Source organism: Neophocaena asiaeorientalis, unplaced genomic scaffold (assembly GCF_003031525.2).
Source record: "Neophocaena asiaeorientalis asiaeorientalis breed wild unplaced genomic scaffold, Neophocaena_asiaeorientalis_V1.1 scaffold517, whole genome shotgun sequence".
Taxonomy (NCBI): domain Eukaryota; kingdom Metazoa; phylum Chordata; class Mammalia; order Artiodactyla; family Phocoenidae; genus Neophocaena; species Neophocaena asiaeorientalis.
In genome coordinates, this window is record NW_020172724.1 from 2074186 (window position 1) to 2098374 (window position 24189).

General features: G+C 56.2%; 1 protein-coding gene across 1 annotated transcript in view; it reads left to right on the forward strand.

Annotated features, from left to right (window-relative positions):
- The window catches only part of ZMIZ1 (zinc finger MIZ-type containing 1), a 229718-nt gene that overhangs the window by 19294 nt on the left and 186235 nt on the right, over positions 1-24189 (forward strand). The window contains exon 2 of the mRNA XM_024740273.1: positions 23515-23638. The gene's annotated coding sequence lies outside the window, so the exon portion shown is untranslated. The remainder of the gene's footprint in view (positions 1-23514; positions 23639-24189) is intronic.

The following is a 24189-nucleotide window of genomic DNA, read 5'->3' on the forward strand; positions in this document are numbered from 1 at the left end:
TGCTGCTTGGATTGGAGGGAGAGACTGGAATGTGTTGATTACACAGGTGAGTGGAGTCCCTCACCTGCATTTCAGGGCCAACCCACCTGAGCTGGGTGGGAGGGCTGGTGGGGTCGGGGCCTAGGGGGCAGGCCCTTCCTCCAGCTGGGCCCGCCCATGCTGAGGGGGCGAGGAGAAGGTGAGAGCAGCAGGGGTTTCTGTAGGGCCGGGGGCAGGCTTGGCCCAGCTACTCCCTGACGGGGTGACATGGCCGTGTGCCTCTGTCCTCAACCTGCAAAGTGAGGAGATTTAACAGCCCCCACCCAGCCTGTCTGCTGGGCTGCTCTGAGCAGTAAATGAGACTGGGAGGTGAAGGTCTTTGGGAGCTGACATCGTCCATCAGGTATCGTCCCATTGGGGAAAATTGCTGGCTGCAGTGGCATGGCCATTTCATGGCTGCTGGTTTCATTAACAACAAGCTGTGTGACCTTGGACTGGTCACTTCCCTCCTCCAGGCCTCGGCTTTCTCCTCTGTAAATGGGTCCATCCTGGTAACCCCTGTCTCCCCAGGTGCTAAGCGTTGCGGTGAATGCATGCCATGTACACCGTTGCTGGCGTTCCCTGCTAGGAGACCGAGGCTCGGGCATCACTCTGTGGGCAGGGCTCCACGTTGCCTGCCAAGCCCAGTTGTCACGACAGCATCGTGACGCCTCCTTGTAAGCCTCGGAACCTCCACCAAGAGCTTCCAGTGCACATCTTGGTCTCTGGTGACTTCTAGCACCGTACTGAGGTTACTTGCACTTCCTGTCCACTCCCTGGAGGCCCCTTATTAGTCTAGCAGGTAGCAAGCCCTTATCAGTTCCTGGTTATCCCTCAGCAAGCCTTGCGCAAGTTATGTGCCTTTAAGTGATGTTTACGGCTGTTTAGACCTCCTGACACCAGCTGGCAGAGGGGCGGTCAGATAGTTTGCTTTTCTACAAAACACGGAGTGGTTTTTTTTAGAACAGATTTTGTTTTTCTGATAAAAGAGCCCTTGAGAGAATGAAGAGAGAGGGTACTGGAAACAGCATTCCCAAAGCTGTTTGAATATGATGCAGGCAATCGAGGGGCTGGGCGACCAACCAATAGGAGAAAGGCTGCTGTGGGCGCACTTTCCAGTGGGGGCACCTGAGGCTCAGAGAGCAAAAGGGACCGTCCTGAAGCCACCCAGCAAGAGTAACTGGGTGGCACTTCCAAGCTTCAGATAAGAATGGCAACTATTTTCTTCTCCTTCTTTACCACCACCACCACTACCACCCTATTCAGAAGACTTACTAGGGTTCAGCAATGTGCCAAGCAGTCACATACATTATCTTATTTAATTCTCCAGCGAACCCTATAAGGAAGGGACTATTTTTATCCCCACTTAACACACACACGGGCACATGGAGTGATGCTCAGAGGGATTAAGGCCACAGAGCTAGGAACGTGTCAGGGGCAGGATTTGAACACAAGTCTCAGAGCCTAGAACCTTCTCTCCCACTGCTCTCATTGACCCCCCTCACATGCCCTGGACGCCTCTGCATGGCCTGTCCCCGGGCCAGCCCCCGTGAAGCAGAGAGAAGACGTCTTCCTCTTTCTAGGAGGTATGGGACTTTCTGTATTGAGGAGATAAAAGAGCCCGTGTGGGATGATTTTTATCAGCTCGAGCAAGCCGGTTTGACATACAGGAGGAAGCCAATTTGCATTTTGGGAAAGAGCTGAGTGTAAGGGCCTCGGTGAGTGCTGGGTGGATTTATAAATAAACAGTCGACCAAGGGCATTGTGTGTTCCCAGCTGTACAATGCTGGGCTCATACTGACACCATAGACCATTCCGCACGTCACAGCTGCCCTTTGGACAGAAAGGGCCTAATTGAGTAAGAGCCCGCTACTAGAAATGCCAAGGAACCCGTCCCCGGACATGGCCTCCCTGGGCACAGGCCAGCCCGGTGAGTCCAGCTGCAGCCGGGCCTGTTTACCGTGGCTGCTGGCGTCGCGTGCCAGGTGCAGAGCCCGCCGGCGGTGATAGCCGGGCGGCTCAGAAGGCTGCGAGCTCTGGGGCTGGGCGGCCCGGAGGGAGGCACAAGGGCCAGGTTCCAGGTGTTTGGCCTGGTGGCATGGGGGTTACCCGACAGCCTCCCGTCTGGGTCCAGACCCTCACTCTGCCCAGCAGTCCTTTTGCTTTCTGGAGACTGAATTCTTTGGCCATGAAATTGGTAGTACTCTCTTCCCAGGTTATTTTGAGAATTAAGTGAGGCGACGTTCACAGTAGATTTATCTGTTGTCCCTGCCCTGCCTGGGATAACTGCGTGATCTGGGGCATGTCCAAGGCCCTCTGATGGGGCCTGGATGCTGGTCAGGGGGTGGGACCCTTGGGCCAGAGGGGCTTCTCCTGCCCCACGGGGTCCAGGAGCTCTGACTCTCAGATCTGCCAGGATTCATACCCTACATCTTCCACCTACGGGACCTCAGGTATTCCGACGTCCCCTCTGAGCACCTCAGTCTTCATGGGTATAAAGTGGGGAGACTAGGGGGTTGTTAGGATGAAATGTAGGGTTAGTGCTTAGCATAGAGCTGGGCACATGGTAAATGTTCATAGACAAATGATATCTGAAATATCTATTTCAGGAAAACCTACTTGCAAATCAGAACACCACCTATCAAGTCAAATATTCTGATTTAATCTCCGAAAATACTAAATAACAATAATAACCATAATTCCAGTAGTTAGATCACTACCCCTACAAGGCCCATACGTTGGCCCTGTGAGCTTCTAGAACCTTCACAGTGACCCTCATTCATGACTGAACTGAACCAGTTCTCACCTGGCCTTTCAGCCTTTCCAGCATCCAGCTCGCCTCTCTGCTCAGATAAGGATCATCGTATCTTTCTTAGCTGCCTGCTCTGAGGGCAGATGTGCTGCTTCCCCCATCTTCTCGTTTCACCTGTCTGTTGCCTTGGGCCCGGAACGCACCTAATAATCCTGCCATGTGAACAAGGGCCCTTGGTACCCAGAGATACTGCCCGGGCCCCTGCACCCCATGAGGCACCCACTTCTTCTATTATTCCAAGCCTTTGGGGAATCCACATCTCATGGCCACCTGGGGTCCCTGCACCTCAGTCCTCATGGTCACTTCGAATCGCTTTCATCTCCTGAACCTCTGTCAGCTCCTCGCCCATGTTTTGTAGGAAGGTAGTTGGGCAAAACTTGGTGCAGTCAGTTACATGATCTGCTCAGGTGGTGAGGCTGGGATTTGAACCTGGTTCCCAGCCTGGCCTCCAGCCCTAGCTTCCCACTGGCCCTGTGGCCTCTCGGGGCTCCTGGAGAAAGCTGAGGGGGAGGCTGAGTTGGGAGAGGAAAGGCAGAAGGTGAGTCCAGGTGGGTAAGTGTCTGCACAAGGAGCTAGAAAGGAGAGGGCCTAACGGAACGTGGGCCCGTTTCTGCGTGTGGGTTCCGTTTGGGGCCAGCTCCCTGTCCCAGCCAAGGGGCAGATGACAGGTGACATCAGTGGCTATTTCTTCCTCCCACCGGCCACCTCCATCTTTGTGGCATGAGTGGGAGGCCTGGCCTCAACTCTTGATCTGTCCCCCGGCTCTCCTCTCCATGAGGAAGCCACGCTTGCCCCTCTCCGCCGCCTGGCATTTGAGTGACCCCACCCTGCTGTCACACAGGAAGAAGGCAGAGGGGTGGGAGGACTGCCACCAAGGGTCCCAGGACAAGCCCAGGTTTTCCCACCTGAGGTCAGCCCTGGCCCCGAAACCTTTCTTTATTTGCTTTGGTCTTTGCTCAAAAACTCTGGTAGCAAGCTGCGTGGAACGAAATGTGAAGAACTCAAGATAATAATAAAATCAATTGGACTGTTTCCCCAGCAATTCTAGAGACTCTGATACATCATTAATGTAGGTAATACAGTGCCTGTCAGATCACAGACTTCTCAATAAATGTGCAGCTGGAAAGCTCTGATAGAAATTGGAGGCAAGCGGAGAATGGGATTTGGGGCCTTTGATATATGGGGTGTCAGTGGTGTGGTGAAGTTTTGATCAATTTCTGTCACTTTGGGCCTTTCTGTTCACTACATATGTGGTCTCGTGGCACCTCTCTGTGGGCTGCCTGGATGCTAACTTCGCCCCCAGCAGTGTGAGGAAGAACACCTGCTGGGGGGAACTTGACATCCGGGCCTCGAAATTTCTGTGGGGCCTCATTACTGAGAGCTTCTCAGGTGACAAGGACTGGCTGGATGGGCACAGCCAGAGGCCTTTGGACCTGACCCCATGGGTCACTCAGCCACTCCACAAGCATTTATTGAGTCCCTGCTGGGTCCAGGACACCACTGGGCCCTGCCCTTGGGAGCTCCAGGGACTGCGATGGAAGCCTAGGGCTTGGGGAGTGGAGAGTAGTCAGGTGGTCATTTCTACCTGAGGTCAAAGGTCTGAAGGCAAGTGGAGGAAGTGCCTGAGCTGGTGTGGCAGTGTCTGCCAGTAGACAGGTGGGGAGGGGCACACTCAGGACCCTGGAGTTGATGGGGAGTGAGGAATTTGACGAGGCTAGGCCCCCAGCAGCGTTGGAGAGACGGTGGAACCTTCCTGGGGGCAGCATGCGTGGTGGTTAGTGCATGCTCTCTGGAGACGGCCTGCTGGGGCTGAATCCTAGCTCCCGTGCTTACCACAGGGCAACCGAGGAGAAGAGACTCAGTTTCTTCATCTGTAAAATGGGGGGTGTCGTAGCAGAACCACCTACCTGGAGGGATCTTGGGAGCATAATGAATGAATCGCAGTACAGAGCCTAGAACAGGGCCTGGTACCTTGTGAGCGCCTGACCAGCACTGGCATTGTTTTTGCCCAGTTATCAGTTAACCCTCTAGTAACTGAGAGTTGACTCAGCCTGAGTTACAACCGAGATTCAGAGAGGTCAAGCAGGGCATCCCAGCTCACACAGCCGGCAGGAAGCAGAGCTGGGATTTGAACCCAGCTGCTACTGAGGCTGCGAGGAGGTGTCAGGGCCCGCAGCTTTCAGAGCACTGGGCCTGTGAGGTCACCAGGGAGGTTAGCAGGGAGGTTAATTAGCAGGCGGGCAGTGGGTGGGCTCAGGCCTCACTTGTTGGTGGCCTCTGGGGTCTGGGGAGATTCTGAGACTCGGGACCTGACGGTGGAGCTTTGGAGTTGGCTCCTGGGGTTTGGCTGGAGAAGGGCGGCTGCATCTGTCAGATGAACCAGTAGGGAACCACTTTGCAAATCCCAGCAGCAGGTTGGGATTCAAATGCTCCTGGGTGACCCCTGCCAGGGATAGGGCCCTGAGAGCCAGCAGCCTCCTTGATACCCAGCCCAGAGCCACGGCCTTGGAAACCAGAGTGAGAGGACCCCTGAGCGGTGGGAAGGACTTGGGGGTGTTCCGATGGCTGCCAGAGCCGCGCTGAGGGCCTGGGGGTTGAGTGTACCCATGCTTGGAGGCTGCGTTCCTGGGAGGGCTCTGGGTTCAGGGCCCCTCACTCCACTGGACAGCAGTCCCCCCAGTCTGCCTTTATCGTGTTGCTCCCTCCCGTGGCTTCACGGGAACCCCAGGACGTACTCACTGGCTCTGTATTTGTTTGCTTTGAGAGGAAGGCCAGGTTGTGAGGCCCCCTGGGGCCTCAGGAAAGAGGAAGCGATCTAGTTAGACTGGGGTGTGCAAAAGACAGAGGGGCCTGCACTGCACTTCAGGCAAGGAGAGGTGGCGACTGGGCCCGGGTCTTCCCCAGGCTCCCCTGCCCCTCTTGGAGCGCGGAGCGCCCATGACCCCTGTGGGCCGTCCTGCTGCTGAGCTGGGACACTGGCACTTGCTCTAGGTTGGAGAGGAAGGCTGGCTTTGCATTTAGCAGGTAACTCGCCTGGAAGAATCTCTCCCCGTAACTCTCCCCACCCCCCTAACCATGGCTTAAGCTTAGAGGAAGTGTCCCCTTGTGGGAGTGGGAGCTGGGTGGGGGCTGTGTGAGGTGCTGAGTGGAAGCTGTAAGGTGCAGTAGCTGCAGGTGCGTTAGAACAGGTGGCCCTCTTTTCACTACCTGGAGGGCCTGGTCCCGGAGGCATGTAGGAGCACGGATGCTGGCTGGTCCCACCCTGCCTGAGTCGCACCACTACTGCTTAAATGACCTGAACGGATCCTGAGCCTCTCTGAGCATCACTTCCCTTATCACCAAAATGGGGGTCCTCATGCCCACCTAACTGGGGGTGTGGTGGGCACGTCCCGTGATGCTCGGAACCTGCCTGCTGCTGAGTGCCAACCTTGTCCCAGGCTCTGGCTGACCTGTCCTGGCCTGACCCCAGCAGCTCAAAGCCTCACTAGGGAACAAGACAGGCCAGCATTGCTATAGCAGGAAGGCCTCGTAGCCACGATGAGAGGCCTGCCAAGGGGACTAGCTCGGGTCAGGCTGCTGGGGAAGGGCACTCAGGGAGGGCTTCCCACAGGAAGTGACCTTCGAGCTGCACCCCAAAGGACAAGCCAGGGAATGCTCAGCAGAAAGGAGCGGTGGAGGGCATCAGGCCTGGGTGGGTGGGAGGCAAGACGACATTGCTCAGCGGGATCCCGATTACATCCCAAAGGGCCTTAAATGCCATCCACGCCTTAGAGTTTATCCTTGACGCAGGGTCAGTGAGAAAAGATTTGGGGTGAGGAGTGAGGTAGCCAGATCTGATTGATAGAATTATCACCGTGGGGGCTGCCTGGAGGGTGTCCTCACAGGGGCCCTGAGGAGGCCTGCCACCGTCCAGGGAAGGGGACGTGAGGCCCGGCGCTGGCTGGGCCTGGGCAGGGGCCACAGCAGTGCTGTATGCGGGGGGATGGCGGTTGGTGGGGACACTGGGTGCTGTGGTATCTGAGGGAAGTGAATTCCAAGCACTGAGGCATGGGGGGTTGCCCTTGGCCCTTGGGGCTTCTGTGCACAGAACCCCTGGGCACTTGTTTAACCATGCAGGTGCCGGGCCTCACCCCATCATGTCTGGGCAGGTGCATTTGGAAACCTGGTTGAGAACTGCAGGTCTGATAAGGAGCACAGAGGCAGGGACTCTGAGGGGTTTGCAATAGGACAGGAACCTCTGAAGGAAGAGGGTAGATGGAGCTGATTGCAGACTCTTGAAGGGATACAGGGAGGTGCTGCAGGGGTGAACTGGGCTGCGGAGAGGAGAGAGAAGGAGTGAGCTCTTGCCTTGAGAGTTAATTCAGCAAACAGGTACAGAGCGCCTGTCCCATGGCAGACCTGTAGGTGACCAGGCAAGGTCCTTTCTAACGGAGGGGGGTGCACACGGCACTGACAAAGTACTGAGCCCACTCTGCTGGAGAAGGAGGGAACTGAATCAGTCATCTTGGATGAGTGGGAAATTCCCAGGCCAAGAAGTGAGGGAAAAGCATCTGAGGCAGAGGGAATAGAGCTTGCAAAGGCTCAGGGTACGAGAGGGATGTTGTCAGAGGAGCACAGCCCTTAAGGTCAGGCCAGTGGGCCTGGACTTTGTTCCCATCTAGGGGCAGCAAGTCAGCCAGGCCTCCCAAATCAGAGAAGAAAAGCCTGAGGCTGCTGGATCCTAGGAGGCCTGAGGTCCTCAGCCTGGTGGGTGTTCGAGGGTAAGGGGGGTGGTCAGTGCTTGCTGGGCTCTGCCTATCCAAGGAAGGTGACTGAGCAATGTGCCAGCCCTCTGCCATCCTGCACGTTTCCTGGCAAGACCACATTCACGGGAACTGTAGGGTCAGAGACAAGCCCGTTTGTCCAGAGCGAAAGGCCGCCTCTAGGCAGGTGACTGGCACCTGTCCCTCCAGTGCTAAAGTCCATCTGGGCGAACCAGGGCAGGGAGGGAGGAGGGTGGCCAGGTGACGGCCTTCTTGGCAGGTGTGCCCTGTCATTCTGCATGAACACAAGCCATGGGGCCCCAGGTGCCAACACCATCCCTCACACTGTCCCCTCCTCCCAAATACACACACACACACACACACACACACACACACACACACACACACGCACGCACACACACACACACACACACACACTCTGAGATTGCACTGTCAGCCCTCCACACTGAGGACGTGACGTAGGGAACCAGGAAGGTGTCAGTTACGGACTGCCAGTTGCCGCGACACATAGAGGTCACTGAAGACCAGAGAGGGGAAGTGACCTGCTCTAGGTCACACAGCGAGTTAGACCACCAACTGGCTCACAGGCTCCCCCATGGCACCATGGCCCTAAAGCTTTGGGATGAACTGGCTGGGCCACCACATGGCTCAGGTTCTGGTCACCTCTTTAACTCTTGCTCTAGCTGTATCTCTGAGCCCCGGGAAGAGGAGCTGTCTGCCAACAGTAAGCTTTCTCCTGATGGAATCAGCTGGTGCAGCTTCTTCACTCCCCCCACCTAAAACAACCCAAGGAAACAAACCCAGAAAGCGCTGGTCCTCGCCTCTGTTGGACCAGCATTACCCAGCCCAAGTGGAAGATGTACAGCGGTGAGCGTGGACAGAGTAGAGTCCTGAACGCCTCCTGACAGGGAGGCAGAAATCCCAGCTCTGAAAGTGTGTAAACATGGTTATTTTTAGCCCTGGGAGGGCTGGGGGTGCAGCAGCGTGACCCGCATTGGGCTCAGCCCCCTCCTTCTGCCCCCCACCCCGGGAGAAAAGGCCTCCTTTGCCCCCTCCACCCCCGCCCTCCCCTGCCACCAGCCTCGGGGCTGGGCCAGTGAATTCAAGGCCTACCCAGAGAAGGAGCCGGGCGGGGGAATCTCAGGCTGCCCACGGCCGGGAGCTGAGGCCAAGACCAGCTCACAAGGGGCAGGATGTGGTTTGCAGAGAGGCGACATTTCACGTTACAAGAGAGATACTGGAGCCACACAATTTCATGCTTTTTCCACGGGCTCTTATTCCTTAATTCTTGTACCGTCTCTGGGCTGGGCGTCATGAGGCCTGGTCCCAAATGAACGTGCTGCCACTTTCACCATTGTGTGCTCTGACGTGTATGACACCTCTCAGCGTTTCATCCATGCCCTCATCCTTGAAGTGGGATAAGTTCCCAACCTGGCTGGTGGGAGTGGGGGGTGAGCTTAACAAGATCATGGCTGTTCACTCACTCATTCAACAAACATTTAGCATCGATTTTGTGCCAGACACTATTGTGGTCACTGGATATAAAACAAGGAGCCAGGCTGACACGGTGCTGACCCTCCTGGGGCTAACATCATCAGGGTGGGGGCAGGAGACGGATAATAAATAAGCGCGTGCATAAACAATAATCAGTTTGCAGTACGTGCAATATGGGAATAATATGGAGTGATGTGTTATGGGGGTGATTGGAGTGAGGGAGGGGGCACATTATTTTAGACAAGGGCAATCAGGAAGGAACCCCTGAGAAACTTAAATAAAACAGAGCCGGTCATAGTGGGGGGAGGAGGTAGTGAGAGGGAACAGCAGGTGCAAAGGCCCTGGGGCAGGAAAACCAGTGGGGCTGGAAGGTAAGCAGTATACTTGGTAAAGTGGGCAGGGCCGGATGCATGGGGTGTGTGGGTCATGGGGAGGCCTTGGAGAGGGCTGAAAACAGGAAAAGATTTGCTTCACAGCCACGGGGTAAAGCATGAGGGAAGTGAGAGTGCCAGGCCAGTGGGGGGCTGTTGCGCTCCCCCAGGCAAAGGAGCTGGCCAGCGGTGGGCAGATTAGAGCACAGGGAGGGTGAACCGTGGAGGTGGCAGATGGCTTGGCTGAGCGGTAGCGTCAGAATCAAGGGTGGCTTCTTGACTTTTGGATTTGATGGCTGGGTTGTGCGGGGAGAGGGCAGTTGATCGGAAGGGGCCAGTGCAGGGAGGGTGGAGGGAGAACAGGAACAGGGGGACGGAGGCTCTTCTGGACACGTGCATTGGGGATATCTGTTGAAGTTCAAGTGGAGAGGATTGCTCAAGCGAGTGGCCGCAGGGGGAGCACCAGGCCCCAGTCTGGCACGGCTCTCCTCCCAGGGGCTCTCTGCCAGCCTCAAGCCAGGCTGTGTGGGCGGGCACTCCCTTGGGGCCTGGCCTGGGGTTTTGTCCCAGTGCATCATGAATGAGGGCCTTCCGGTCCCCTGGCTTGGGTGGGGCGTGGGCAGCTCCTGCAGCCTCAGTGCAGAGGGGCTTGAGGGCTCTGCCCAAAAGCTTGGGCTGGACGGACCAGAAGGCACCCTGCTGGGGGACAGTGGAGCATCATTTGCCTTTGTCTGGACCTGAGCCCTGCGTGTCACTCCCATGCCTCATGCCCAGGTAGATTGACTTCTTATTGTGAAGTAGCAAAGGCCCCTCCTGTGTCTGGATCAGGATGTCAAGGATGGAGGGAGTAGCAACAGGTTTGGGATTTTTTCACAGCAAACCTGGTTCCCCTTTATTTTGTCATCAGCCAGCTGTGTGACCCCCAAACATGTCCCCTCCCCTCTCTGGGCCTCAGAATTCCCATCTGAGACACCAGGATGGAGCAGAAGGTCCTCAGGGTCCTATAGCGACGATGCCTCCAGGTTTGATTACAGAGGTTTGGTATTAAGGGTCATGGCGTGAACAAAGGCCTGGCAGCTGGACCATGGAGACGCCTTGCAGGGTCCTGGGGAGCAGATGAGTATGGCAGAGAGGCCACTCGAAGGATGGTCACAGGAAATGAGGCGGGAACGCCAGGCTGCCTGTAGAGGGTCAAAGGGCCCAGCTTACCATACAAGCAATTGTGCCTTCGGGAAACTCTCTACGCTTCTTAAAGCCTCAGTTTTGCCATCTGCCAAATGGGGGTGATAAATGTCGCTGACCTCAGAGGGATGAATAACTACTGAGGTACCATGAGGAGAGGTCAGCTCAGCCCTTGCTCATGGAATGTCTTCGATTTCTGATGGCTGCCCTCTCCCTGTCCCTCTCCAGTTTGCAGCCAGAATCCTAATTCAGGGGAGGGCTCTTTTGCTCTTGGGGCTTCCTGTGAGAGCCACAATCCTGGGCCTGGGAGTCCTGCCAAACCTAACTGTGGAGGCAGTGAACCTCACCATGGCCTTGAGGACGGGCCCACTGGCCATAGCCTTCTGAGTATCAGCCTTCAGTTCTGCTAGTAGAGGCGCACTGGGGCTTTAACCAGAGGCGGTAATGAGCTCTGAAATCACGCCAGTTTTGTGTTTCATTTCTCAAAGAAGAGGTGGGTTTTGATTTCCTGTCAGTATTGACGTGGTTGCTGTAGTTGTGTTGTGGTGTGTGTGTGTGTGTGTGTGTGTGTGTGTGTGTGTGTGTGTTGTAACTGCTCCGGGTTTTAGAGCTGTGGTAGAAAATGAGGAAAATAGCAGATGCTATATCCATTTGCCACCAAACTGTCTTGAAATGCTATAAATATTTTCTAAAAAGACTAGCTTCCCAAGCCCGATGTGTTAGTTATCTCCTCCCCGAGAAACTGATTCCTGAAAATTAAGACAAATAACCTCTTAAATCACTGTGTTAACCTCAGGTGTAAAAACCATTACCACGCCAGCCACGGGTCAGAGTGACTCTGCTCTGCCTAAGTGACTCTGTGTGGTATTGAGACGGCGGCGGCAGCAGCAGAAAAGGAAGAACCTTGTGCTCGGTCAGGAGGCCTGGCTCGGCCACTCACTGCTGTGTGACCCCAGGCTGGTGGGCTCACCTCTCTGATCCTCTTGTTTCCTCATCTGTGTCACAGAGACACGTCACCCGCCCCCTCTCAGAGGTGACGCTTGTGCTCCTCAGAGATACACAGAGGAGACCGTCAGGATTCAGCCGCTGCATTCATCACAACTGAGAAAAACCCGCAGCTCCAGGCCTGTCCAGCCCTCTGGCTGTGTGGAGGGCAGCCTCCAGGCGCCGGGCCCCTTGCTGGTCTCTCTTTCCCGCAGAGAGAGCCAGTGGGGCTTGCAGTCTCCAGCAGGCAGGCAGCAAAATAATGCCAGCGCTTCTTCTCCCTGCATTTGTTTTTATGTTTAACTTCTACTTGTGGTGAGTGAGGCTGATTTCATACTTCAGGTAATCCTATAAAGTTTTTTTTAATATAGGTATTTTAGCAAAAACTGCGAATCGATTTCAAGAAAAATATGAAACGAATGGCAGGCTAGATGGCAGGAGGAACTGACAAAAAGCCAGGAAGCTGATTAGGAAACATGGGGGGCTCTGCAAACTGGGTTACCCTTTTCTTTCCCGTTCACCTCTGTGAACTTTTTATCTCCATTACCTTTGTATCTCCTTGTAAAGGAGTGGATGGCGGGGGAGTGAGGGGGCAGTACTGGGAGGACGTTTTGGTGAATTGTCTTCCAATGGCACGATATTCAGAGGTGACCACTAACTCCATCACACGGAGTGCTGCAGGTGTCCCTCTCCCGGGGTCCAGGCCTTACCTCCGCCAGGTGTGGCCAACCTCCGGCAGGGTGTAGTAGCCGCTCCCCTAACAGGGATGTCAGATACTGTAGGTTTTGTTTTATGCTCCATCTGGGAGGGACAGGCTGGAGGGCTGTTTAGAAAAGTCATTCTGAAGTCACGTTTGAGCTCTGAAGGGGAGTGTGGGGATTTGTTGGTAAGGGCACCCTGGGTGTGGGAATGAAGCTTGGTGACACACCTGCCTTTCTGTCACTCACGAGCTCCCCCAAGCCTGAGGCTGGACCCTGTCCACAGTGCACCGCCAGTGCCGGGCAAGGTGGTCAGCCAGGGATGGGTCCACAAGCTCCTGCTGGAATGAAGCAGGTGCTTCTTGGATGGCCCTTGTCTGTTATGCAGGGGCCCTCCCCCAACCAAGTCGAAGGCCCTGGAGGGTCTGCACCCGGCCCTGTGCTCATGAGGCCTATGTACTTCCCATGCCTCTACCCCGTCATGGCTAGCCTAGAGCTGCACACAGGGTAGGTGCCCAGGAAGGGCTTGACCAGACCCAGAGGTCGATGTGCTGCCACGGTTTCAGACCCCTTGTCTATTGTTCTTGGGGTTCCCACCAGGGCAGGCACACAGGCTTCTGGTTTGGAAATCCTGGCTGCCGTATACACAGACATCACGATCATGCCCTGTCATCATCCTCAGAACCTCACTCTACCATTGCCTTCATATCTGGCCAGTAGATGAGGCAGCCCCATTTACCCCCATTTTATAGGTGAGGAAATTGAGGCCTGGAGTTAGCAAGTGACTTTCCTGAGGTCACACAGCTGATGATACAGAGACCTAGCCCGAACCCATGACAGTTATTTTCTGGCCACTTTGCCTTCCACTCACAAAGAGAGTTCAAAGGACTTTATGTATCTTGCTGCTTAAATTTCAGCCATTCATTCATTCAGTTGGAATCTTTGTAGCCTAGTAAGAGCTCTGGAGTCAAATGGCCTGCTTTGCATTTCAAGCACTTCCTGGCCACGTGACCTTCGGTAAGTTCCTCTATCTCTCTGTGCCTCAGTTTTCTCATCTCTAAAGTGGGCGTAAATACCACATGGGACTGTTGTGATGATTAACAGGTTATCCATGCCTGGCTCAGGGTGAGGTTCTCGAGGGCCCGCTGGCCGTGCTTACTGCTCTGGGCACTGAGGGATTGTAGAGTCCTCTGGGCTCCACTGCAGGGTAAGATAAGGGTTGAGGAGGAATGGAAGGGCCAAGTGGTTTGTCCCAGTGGTAGGCAGAGAGAATCCTGTCCCAGAGCCTTGGCACAAGGTAACGATCGATGGTTCATCTGCCGACGAGCCGGCTCCTCACCTTCTGTCTGTCTGCCTGCCTGTCTGTCTCTCCTCTCTGCGTCTGTCTATGCAGTGCAGTCCCTCCCCGACATACAGCCCCCAAGGACCCGCTTGCAGGCCTGGGAGTGGGGGTGACACCCCAGCCCACCTGGAGACCCTTTATTCTGCCGCTGGGGCATGGAGCCCGGTTTTAATCATCCTCTCTCCACCACGAGATGCAGATGGTTGTATTATTAATTGTCATAATTAATCAGCATCCACGGAGGATCTTTTCCCTGGGCATCAGACCCTCAGGACGAGCAGCCCCAGGAGGTCCCGATCCAGTCCTCACTTTACAGAATGGGTAGCGTAAGGCCGGGAGGCGGGAGGTAACTCGTGGGAAGTACAGCCGGGAGTGGCCCCTGGGCTCAGATCCCGGGTCTGCTGACAGCGCCCCAGTGTTCCTGCCCAGAAGTGGACTTTCCAGCACCCCCAGCCTCAGACCCAGCGCTCCTAGGTCCTAGGGTGCTGGCCCCTGGGAGAAGCCTTCCGCAATGGGGGTGGGAGGGCAGCACTCAGCCTGGGAGCTGAACTCGGGTCTTGGGCCAGGAGCAGAGGAAGAAAGGTAGAATGGGAGGAAAGGCCAGGGAGAAGCAGGGCCTAGTAGGCTAGCAGGAGAGGGGTCTGACTGGGGGCTGAGTGTGGGGAAGTGGCACTGGGTGGAGGGGTGCCAAATACCAGGTACCTCTCCACCCCTCACCCCAATGGCGAGCTTGGGCCTGATGCCAGCTGCTTCTCCATTCTAAGCACCGCGTCTTAAGGACAGTGATTTAACGCTTGCAGCAGGCCGCTTCCTGATTTATGGGCCTGCTCCGGACAGTCCTAACTCCATGAGTGCAGCGGCAGCGAGGGGCTCCTGCACGCTTCTGCAGATGGCCACCTGCCCACCTGCTCCCTGGGCCCCACGGCCGCCGGGGCCCTGCGCATGCGTGTGCGTCGGAGCTGTCCACGTCCCTGCTCAGCGCGTAGGTGCCCCAAGTGCCCCAAGTGCAGGTGTGTGCTGTTCTGGGTGTGAGCGCTCATCTGGGCACGTGTGCCTGGGTGTCTGCAGACACTAGTAAGGGAAGTGCGCGTGCACGCGTGACTGTGTTGGGGTGTGATGAGGTATGTGCCTGTGGGCTTGCAGCCACCACCTCACCCTGTTTTCCCCGAATGGATGCCATCCACCCTCACACACCTACACGTGGTGACCTGTGTGGCTGGCTGAGACATCCCGGCCTGATCATTAGACTCGTAAGACTCTGCCATGGTAAACGAGTCCAGAGTGCCTCCGCCCAGGAGTCCTGCGGGGAAGTGGGAGCTAGGCTCGTCCTCAGGGCAACTCCAGTTCACTCCCCATCCCCACAGTGGGAGGCTGGGAGAGAGGGACACAGCCCCTGGCCCCAGGCCCTCATGCCGTGCTCCTGTGTCACCTCTCCCTACCATGCTCACAGACCTGCACTTACTCTGTACCAGGCCTCGGGGACAAACCCGTGTCATGGGAGAAGCCCAGTCGGGAGTCAGGCAGATCAGGGCACAAACCCAGGCTCTGTCCCCAGCATGTGGGACACGCTCCCCCTGCTTCTCTCATCCTCAGAGTTTTCCCATCTGCAAAATGGTTTTAACAAGAGCCACCTCCTGGGGTTGTTGTGAGGATTAAAGGGGTATAAAAGCTGCTAGATAAGTCAAGGCTCTGCCCCATCAAGCCTCAGTTGCCCCATCTGTAAAATGGCCATAATGACGCTCACTGGCCATCTCGTGGGGCTGTTTTTAGGATCAGATGGGAAAAGGGCTTTGTGAAAAGGGTGGGGTGGCGACCACAGGGCGTCTTCCAGCGCAAGCGTCTTGCACTTGACTGAGTGCAAGACAAGGGGCTCTGCGCACGTGGGAGGTGGGTGCCAAGCGGGGGAGGGGTTCTGGGTCAGATGCTCCATCTGAATCCCCAGCTGCCACATTCCAACTTTGGGACTTGGGCACATTACCTCATCTTCACCTGCATCTCTGGGAACCGTGGATTCCTCCTCCTTCAAGTGGGTGTATTAATAGCAGGTACCTCGTGGTGGGATGGAAGGACTCGTGAGAAATGTGTGTTGAGCTTGGCACAGAGTGTGACACAAAGCAAATGCTCGAGTCGGTGGTATTTGTTCTTATTTTTGCCAGCCTTAGTGCCACACAGGTGGACGTTAAGTTCAGAAACACTGGTGAATGACGTAGTGACATCATATTATAACAGGATCTATGCTTCCAGACTTTGTGTTCATCAGTCCCCACCCAGGAAGAGTTCAGGCCCCTCTTCAGGGCAGCTTGGAGGGGCTGTGGTGAAATTGCAGCCCAGCCTGCAGGATGGTGCCCTGGGGATGGAGGTGGCCAGTGCTAACCTCCGCTGGCTCCTGGGAATCAGGGTGCCGGGTCCCCCACAGCCACCTGGCTCCCCAGTGGGAGTCCAGCGGGCACCCCTAGCCCCACCTGAACTGCTGGCCTGAGGCCCAGAGCGGGACTTGATGTCGCACCTGAGCCAGGGGAAGACTGCTGACCCCGCCGACAACCAGGTGCTTTCGCCTGCTGCTGCAGACTGAGCCCATGGGCAACCCCATCGCGTGTGGGCTCCCTGATCTGTGCCCTGCCTCATACCAGCTGACGGGGTCCAGGAGAGGGGCAAAGTTCGCATCCCACTGGAGGAATGAGGCCCTGCACTCAGGCCAGGGCTGACAGACACAGCCAGAGCTACAGGGGCTCAGAGATGGTGGGCCAAGGTGGTCCCAGATAGGCAGGGCAGAGAGGAGGAAGGCCAGGCTGGAGCCAGACCTTGAAGGACGAGGGGACTTAGCTCGCTGAAGGGACAGCGTTCCAGAAGGACAGAAGCGTGTGGCAAAGGTTTGGAGCCGTTCCTAGGGAAAGGCATACCCTCTCCCATAAGACATCTGGGCTGCTCTGGTCCAGATGGCCTCGGCTCTCAGTGACCAGTGGCCATGGGGTGAAGCAGATGGCCAGTGGGGGGCGGGGCCACCCTCAGGCCTGAGCCAAGGGAGGCCAAGTGGCCCACATAGGCCAGGGCCCGAGACCTTGGCACCGGCCACTCAGAGCTCTCGACTCGAGAGTTAATGATTCATTTGTGGCCAATTTCTGCTGGCCTTCGCCTGGAAATTCCCAAGCCTGCCCCTTCCCTCGGCTCCCGGGAGCTCCAAGAGTACAGTCTCATTTACACTTGGCCGAGAACATCTCACCCACTATCCAGGGAATGGCTTTTACAATTACAGCAGCAGTGCTGCAGATTAGCCCTTAGGAGGAATTGATTCTGGCCTGCAGGCGGGGGGCCGGGGTGGTTGTTTGTAGTAAACTTAGAGACCCCTCTCTGACCCCATGGGCAAGTGCGGATGGAAGGAACCCTGTTTGTGTTCATGGTGTCCCCCATTAAGTTCAGAGCAGATGCAAACAGAATCCAGTCTGGTGTGATGTGGAAAGCATTGCAGCAGTTACAAAGGAGGAAATAGAGCTTGACCCGGGGCAGGACTTGGCTGCGTGAGAGAAAGCAATAATAAACGCAAAGGCCAAACCAGGCAAAAACTAGAGCAGCCTGCTTCTCCAGGTTGAAAATCCCAGGCTTGGGGAGGGGGCTTCCTTTATGTCTTTTCAACTTTGCAAATTTAATTTCTTCTGATTTTTTCTTGACGGTCCCAGGCGTTGGTGGTAAACAACCGCTCTCCCCAGAATGTTTCCCTGTGACAGCAGCTTTCTCTGGAGAGGGTGCTATCAACACTTGGCAGGGCCTCCTCCCGGCTCCCAGCTCAGGCTCCTGAACAGCGAGAGCTCCTAAAAGGCATTCAAGAATGTGGTGCTCTCCCGGGGTGCTGGGGGCGCAGGGCCGGGGCGAGCCTGGGCCTGGCCTCTTTGTTCCCTGCAGCGGCCAGCAGCCCGGCCTGGCCCCAGAACCTCAAATGGCCCCTGATTGTGGATGGTCCCCAGGCGGAGAGGTGGGGGAGTATCGGGTGTCCTCTGGCTCCCACAGCCCTGGTGCCCTGGTCCTTGGCACGGCTCAGCGACAGGAGGGAGCCCGTCTTCCGAGGACAGCTCTGCCAGGCCTGTCTGTGGCCAGGAGACCAGCGGTGTCCCGGCCCTGCAGCCTCCATGGTCTGCGTCACGCGCTGGCTTAGGTGTCCTGAGTCAGAGCCAGGAAATGGATCTGCCGTGCGGGGGTGGAAGTGCCGCTGCCCCGGGCAGCTGGGGTGAACCCTAACCTCCTGCCCATCCACGCTGGGGGGGGGGCCTGGCCTCGTGCATCCCTCCCCTGGCCTGGCCTGGTTTTGATCAGTACCTGGAGGGGAGGCTGAGGTGACAGCCTCAGCCCCTGCTCCACAAACTGTGCCCAAGCCCCTAACCCCACACGGCCAGTAACTGCAGGGCTGTTGACAGGACGGAGCGCTCAGATCAGGCGCAGAGAGGCTGCTGGGCCTCACCCGGGGCCGTACCGCTTTCCTGGGATGCCCTTCCCGGCTTGTGCTCTGGGCAAGAGTTTACCCAAGAATGACTTCTTTGGCAAAGCCTTCCCCGGCAGCCCCCCTCCAGCTGAAGCTGCCCCTTTCCTCTGAGCCACCTTCTGTGGACCTCCATCGCAGATCCTAGCGCAATGTGGTGTAATCACGTTTTCCAAAAGGACTGCCTCGCACATTTGCCTGCGTGCGTGCTTTGAGGCGTATTTATCTGTGCGCCTTGCGTGCCTGGTACACACTAGACGCTCAATAAAAGCAGGCTGGATTCAACGAAGGGGGCTCCTGAAGGTGTTGTTGGAGCGTCCCTTTGTTAATAATGTGGTAAAGATGGGGGGGCTGGAGTCAGCAGAGAGGCTGACCTTCACTCCCACCCCCGCCCGACCCCCTTCGCAGCCTCCGCCCGGGTAATTGCTGGGGGCTGCAGTGGGCCCCTCCCCGATTCCACGCAGCCAGGGCCTTCCTTGCCAGCAGGAGTCGGCTCCCTGGGCTGCCCGTGTGATCACTCTCCAGAAAACAGCCCAGTGGAAACTGCATGAATGATTGATAAGAGCTGAGAGCTGTTTAATTTTTCCCCCTGTTTAATGGCTATCAATAATTTAATACGCTCTCTGTATGTTTTTAAGAAATAGCACCCATTTCGCCGTCTCCGGTTTAGCGGGCTAAATGATTTAAGTGTTGGAAATATGCTCTGAGGATGGAGGTTGAGAGTCAGAGGAATCTGGAGGCCGAGGGTGGGGGGAGGTGGGTTCAGAGCCAGCCAGCAGCATCTTGGCCTGGGGTGTGCGTGCGTGCGTGCGTGTGTGCGTGCGTGCGTGCGTGTGTGTGTGTGTGTGTGAGTGTGGAGGTGGGAGGGAGGGGGAGGGTACAAGCCAGCGCCATTCTGCTAAGAGCAAGATAATTGCTTTTCCGGGTCTCACTGAGCAGCCCCTGAACAGCTGTCAACTCACCCCCTCCCCAATGCTGAGCTCTGGAGACTCCAGGGGGCCCAGGGCGGTAGGAGGGAGCGGCTGCCGGTACCACCGTGGGCTGAGAACCACCCTCCCCGTGACATCTTTGCTCCCTCCGAAAACTGTTAAAATGATGCAGTTATTAGTCTCCTGCCAGCCTCGTCTTCCAGGTAGGACAGGGGTAGTGTGGAGTGGGGGGCTCAGAATCACTAATCTCAGGGCCCACAGGGACCTGGAAGGTCATCTGCCAGTGCTCCCCCAAACTTTCCAGAGGCACAGGATCACCTGGGAGGACTTGTTAAAAATTTAAATTTCTGGGCTGCATTCCAGACCCACAGACTTCCATTCTCAGGGGAGAGGCCTGGGAAGCTGTGGGTTTAACAAGCAGCCCAGGTGATTCTTATCATCAGAGGAGTTTGGGAAACAGAGAATTCAGCTCCAGTTCTGACGCTTCCTGCACCCAGAGCACCACAGGGCCGCTGCCTCTGCTTGCACGCCTCTGCGGACGGGACCCTCCCCGTCCTGTGAGACAGCACACCCAACTGTGGAAGGTGCGCCCCAGTCCAGAGGTCCTTCTGTCGTTAGGCTGGGCCCACGCAGCTGCCCTCATGTGCTCCTCATGTGGAGGTAACCTCTGCTGTAGGACAGACTGCCTGGGACCTGGTGTCTTGCCCTCTCCCATCCTGGCCACCCTCTGGCTTCTCTGTGCCTCTTTCTTGGGCAAGAAGCTTCCTTTCTCAGCAAGGGAGTCTGGGTAGCAGAGGAAGCGTAGGGGTGGGGATGCACTCTCACCTCCGGGCCTGAGTGCCCCCTTCCCAGGGACAGGCGGGTGACGTGGTGCTGTGGTCTGCCCTCGGTGGCCTGCAGTGGCCACATCAGCCTGTTTGTGGCAGGCACCATCGCTGGCACAGTGGAGATTCTGAGGGGGGCAGAAAGATTCCTGGGCCTCAGAACCACCGTGGCCTTTCAGGGGCCAGTCCTCCCATCCGAGAGAAAATGTAACTCGTCAGAGATTGTTGACGAAGCCAGATCTCTGGGATGAGAGTGGAGGAGCTGAGGCCAGAGCGGGCTCCCCCAGGGCCAGGGCCACACATCCACTGAGGACAGAGCTGAAACTGTAAAGGTGAGGCAGGGGCCCCAGACAGGGGCATACAGGACTGAGGCCCTGGCGCTCACCTGAGTCACAGTCACTGAGGGCAGTGGGTGGGGCAGGGGAGAGCTTCCACCTTCTTGCTTGGCCCTGATGGAGACAACTCAGTTCGTGGAAGGACTTTAGCAGAGCTGATGCCCTGGCCGTCTGACGTTGCAATTCTTCCTTTGCTTTGGCAGTTTGCATTGTTCCAGCAGAGATATGGTGCTGACTGCCAGGCGGGCTTGCTACTTCATTTCACTGGATAATTAAGAGGAAAGGAGTGGTACCCTTTCGTAGGTGTCACCATCTGCTACAAAATGGGGGACCCCTTAAGTCCTTTCCCTCTTTGTAGACCCTCTTTGTACCCCCAAATTCAGCCCTGCCCTCGGTCTACGTGGGAGAAGCCGGGGTCCCAGGAGGTGCTGTCATATGACCTGTCTTGTGATCACCAGTTCCCCTTGTGCCCCTTCACCCCCCGGAGCCTGCGGTGATCATCACAGCACCACTGTGGAGGTCTCAACCCTAGGGGAATAGGAAGAGGGGTGCCACCGAACCCCGATAGGGCCCCTACTTGGAGAGTTCCAAGAGCTGGGGAGACTGAAGGGAAAGACTTAACCCCATGCTCAGGAAGACCCAGCTCCAGAGAGAGAGCTGTGTGAATATAGACACCTGGGCAAGGCCAGGGGCAATCAGGGAAGGCTTCCAGGAGGAGATGCTGCCTGCCCTCAGGCTTGAAGCAGGAGAGGAAGGGGAGGGGCGTCCCCGGTGCAGAGGTGTAAGGTGGCACTGTGAATTGCAGAGGAGAGTGAGGTGAGGCCAGCAGGGCAGGGCGGGGCTGGGTATTGGCTGCCTGGGCGGAGAGCCACGGAAGGCTCGTTTGTTTTTAGCTTCTGTCGAAGTATTACATCCATGCAGAAAAACTGTGCATATCCTAAGTGCAGCTTGACAAATTCTCGCCGAATGAATACACTCATGTAACCATCATAGAGATCAAGAAACAGAACATTCCAGATCCCCTAGAACCCCCTGCATACCCCCTTCCGGTCACTGCTCCCCCTCAAGGATAATGACAGCATTATCCTTACATTCTCAACAGCATACTATCAGTTATCTACTGCTGCCCCCAAAACCGCCCCCAAAACTACCCCGAAACTGTGTGACTTAAAATAAACAACCACCATTTATTATGTCTCATAATTCTGTGGTTTGCCTGGGCAGTCCCTTTGCCAGTTTCCCTTGGGCTCATGTGACTCCAGTCACCTGAAGGGCTGGCTGGACCAGACGGTCTAAGATGGCCTCAGTCACATCTGGTAGATGGTACTGGCTATTGGCTGGGCAGCTTCAGTTCTCCTCCATCCTCCAGTAAGGTAGACCAGCTTCCTTCCATGGCTAGGCTGCATTCCAAGAGATCCAAGGCCAGAAACAGCAGGATCTCTTGAGTCCTAGTCTCTGGAAGTCACAAAATACCATTTTCACCAAGTCCTATTGGTCAAAACAAGTCTCAAGGCCAGCCTGAATTCAGAGGCGGAGAATAGACTCCACCTCTCGATAGGAGGAGCTGCAAAGACTCTGTGACCATATTTGTTTTAGTCTGCCACAGCATAGAGTAGCTGTGCCTGTTCTCGACCTTTATGTAATTGGATCCCTTAAGTATGTTCTCCAATGTCTCTGGCGTTTTTGATCAACCTTGTGTTCGTAAGATTTACGTGTACTGTTGGATAGAGTTGCAGATTATTCGTTCTCATTGCTGTGTGGTATTCCATTGTATGCACACACCGATTTATCCGTTCTACAGTTGATGGCCATTTGGGAAGTTTTCATTTTGGGGCTGTTATGAGTAGCACTGCTGTGAACATTCTTGTATGCATCTTTGGGTGACCACATGCACACATTTCTGTGGAGGTGGAAATGCTGGGCTGCTGAGAGACCACAGGGTAGGGGATACTTCCAAACTGTTCTCCAAGGTGGTGACCAGGGCATGCCCTACCAGCAGTGTTTGGGAGGCGCAAAAGAACTTTGTGGAAGAGAGTGAGGTGGTTTTAGAAAGGCGCCCCCAGCTGAAGATGGCTGGAGGGGGTGTCTCTGACCCTAGGGCTCCCTAGGTTGACTCCCCTCTCTGCCTGCCCCTAGCCTCAGGCCTCCAGACTGGGGAAGAAGGGCCATCAGACCAGGTGGCTCTTTTCTGAGTGTGATCTCTACTACTGCACTTTTTCCCATCCCAGGGCCCTCCTACTGCCCTCTCTCCTTTACCCAGAAGCTTCCTTCCACAGCTAGCCTGACCCCCCAACAGCCAGGGAAGCTGGGTGCCTGCATGTGTTGACACACGAGGACACAGGAGCTGGGAGGGACTGCCATGGCAGCCTCCATCCATGATAGCTCTGGGCAGTGGTCAAGACCAGGAGACTTGGGTTCTACTTCTGGCCTTTCTACTTCTGACCTTGCCTCTCTCTTGCCATGGGACCATGGGAGGAACCCTTCCCCTATCAGGGCCTCAGTTTCCTCATGAAGCAGAGAAGGGAGTCCACCTCACCAAGTCTCTTTCCTCTCACCAACCTGAACCCTGGATTCTAGAATCTAACAGGGGAAAGGGCACGAGGAGGCCCAGGGAGAGCTTGGCAGGCTTCTGGATTTCAAGGCACATGTCAATTGGCCCACTTTGTTCACCTTCTTCACTGAATATCTTCACTGCCCCACTCATCCATCCATCCATCCATCTCTGTGGCCTTGTGAGCCTCAGAGGATAGAGATAAACTAAGACCTCATTCCTGATGTCCAGGAGCTCTGCTCGGGGGAGGAGCCTGGCCTATAGAAAGCTGGGGCAGACACGGTCAGCTAGACCCAGAGCTGCTGGGGGATGAACAAAGAAAGGAGCGACAGGTCAGAGAGGGCTCCATGGAGGCATCTGAGCAGAGTGGGGCTCTGAGAGACAGAGAAGTGGGGAAAAGGGCTCCAGACAGAGCACCCAGCTTGTCTGAAGGGTGGGGGTCCTGGGGGGGCTGGGCTGACTGCAGCACAGCGGTGGGTGTGCCAGCACGGCTGCTGCTGTGGTACGGGGTGCAGAGGAGCTGACCTTGGTGCTGGGCCCGGTTCTGGGCCCTCTGACCTTTACTGGGGGTTTGGGGACAACATCTAGTTTCTAGGGTCATTTCACTTCTGTGGGCCAGCTCGGCTCTCCAGGAGATGGCCAGAGGGGCCTGGGCAGGCAGGACCTGGAGCTGGGTGAAGGGGGTCGGGGCCACCCCCAGGCTCAGGCTTGAAACTCACCACTCCCTCTCCTCTCTCCCGCAGGACCTGCAACAGCTCTGCTCGGCCAAGTCAGACTGCTGGGGCCGCCGCCTCCTTCCACTGTGAGCTCCTTTTCCTGACGCCCTTAGCAGCCTTCAGTCCCGGTGGTCGGCAGAGGCCTTGGCAGGTAAGCCGGATGAGCTGGGCCCTGGCACTGGGTGTCTGCTGGTGTGGCGCCCAGCCCAAGCAGCTGGTGCTGTTTCAGGGCCTGGAGAGCCCAGAGCTGGCCCGTCATCACTGAGGAATTAGGGGAAGGGGCTTATTTCTCAATTTTCACTTCTCCTTGGCCTCCTCCTCTCAGAGGGAGCCAGAGAGCGGAGGGGTGTGCCCTGGCCTGGCACTCGGATTCTTGGTTTTATTCTCTTGCCAACTCCTGGTGTAGCATTGGGTAGCCCTGCCCCTTCATGGCTGAGAGCCTCAGTCCTCTCATCTGATACATGAAAATAATCATATCCTCTAACATTCTGAGCTCTTAACTGTATACCAGGCACTGTGTACTGTGTAGTCGTTAACTCTTTTCGGCTTCACCACAACCCTGTGAGGTAGGTGCTGTTATCTTCCCCATTGTGAGGCTTGTGGTCTGAAAGCAACTTGCCCAAGGTCACGCTCCTGGCTGAGCCCCCACGGGGTTCAGTTCCAGGTCTTTGTGGCCCCAGTGTGCCATCCCCTGACCCCCCT